This window comes from Lactuca saligna, chromosome 8 (assembly GCF_052625555.1).
Source record: "Lactuca saligna cultivar CGN05327 chromosome 8, ASM5262555v1, whole genome shotgun sequence".
Taxonomy (NCBI): Eukaryota; Viridiplantae; Streptophyta; class Magnoliopsida; order Asterales; family Asteraceae; genus Lactuca; species Lactuca saligna.
Window position 1 is genome coordinate 207,627,941 of NC_136424.1, and position 1,131 is coordinate 207,629,071.

General features: G+C 39.7%; 1 non-coding gene across 1 annotated transcript; it reads right to left on the reverse strand.

The window, feature by feature from the left end:
* Window positions 1–423: 423 nt before the first annotated feature.
* On the reverse strand, window positions 424–530 carry LOC145013534 (small nucleolar RNA R71). Its single transcript, XR_013665087.1, has one exon. It is a non-coding gene; the product is annotated as a small nucleolar RNA R71 (small nucleolar RNA).
* Between the last annotated feature and the right edge of the window lie 601 nt (window positions 531–1,131).

The following is a 1,131-nucleotide window of genomic DNA, read 5'->3' on the forward strand; positions in this document are numbered from 1 at the left end:
TTAGAGAAAAGCGAACCCGAAGACGAGCCAGAAAATGAAATGGAAAACATTGCGGATATGTCCAAGGGGGCATACAAGAAGCGAATAAGAGACGATCCTGGTCATGGTTTAGTACAACCTACAATTCCCACCACTGCAACATTCGAGTGGAAAGGGCACATTCTTAGTGCACTTAAGGATGTACCATTTTCTTGGAATGATCACGAGGATGCTTATAAGAATTTAGATGAACTCAATGACAATGCGGATTATTTTAATGTCCTGAATGTTCCAAGAGAGACTGTGTTGTTAAGGATGCTTCCCGTTACTTTTAAGGGAGCTGCAAGAGATTGGTTGAAAGCATTTCCACCCGGTGCAATTACTACTTGGGCACAAATGCGTGAGTGATTCTTAGAACAATTCTGCTTACCCTCAAAAATAACTAAACTCAAGAAGGAAATAGCCAACTTTGAGCAACAATTGGGCGAGTCGCTTTATGAGGCATGGGAGCGTTATAAAGGGTTACTAAGAAACTACCCTCAAAATGACCTTAACATACAACAAGAAGTGTCTATCTTTTATGACGGGGTGAATTTCATGACAAGGGAACTCCTTGATTCTCAAGGACCACTTACTAAGAAAAATCTGGGTGAAGTAAAGGAGTTGATTGAAGAGTTCTCAAAGCATTCTCATGAATACCATAATAAAAGACATGATGGAGCTAAAGGAATTGGGGGAGGAAATTCTGAAGACATGGCTGCCGTACTAGCCATGCTTGACACCATGGATCGAAGAATGACTAAGATAGACCAATCAATTCATGCAATTAGAGTTGGTTGTGAAAGGTGCAATGGTCCACACTTAACAAAAGATTGCCACTTGTATGAACATGGAAATAAAAAGACACAAGTTTTCTACCCAAGTGGGGATAAGTATGATGAAAATTGGGGGAAACCGAAAAGGGAGTGGTTACCATATGAACAATACAAGAAGAAAAAAGAAGAGAAGTATAAGCAGATTGAACGAGGCTTCTACCAAAAAGAACAACCACCTCTCGAGAAAAAAAGTTGATCTTGAATCTATTTTACATAGATTTATGGAGGTTTCCGAGAAAAGGCAAGATGAAACGGATGTAGTGATAAGGGAACATCA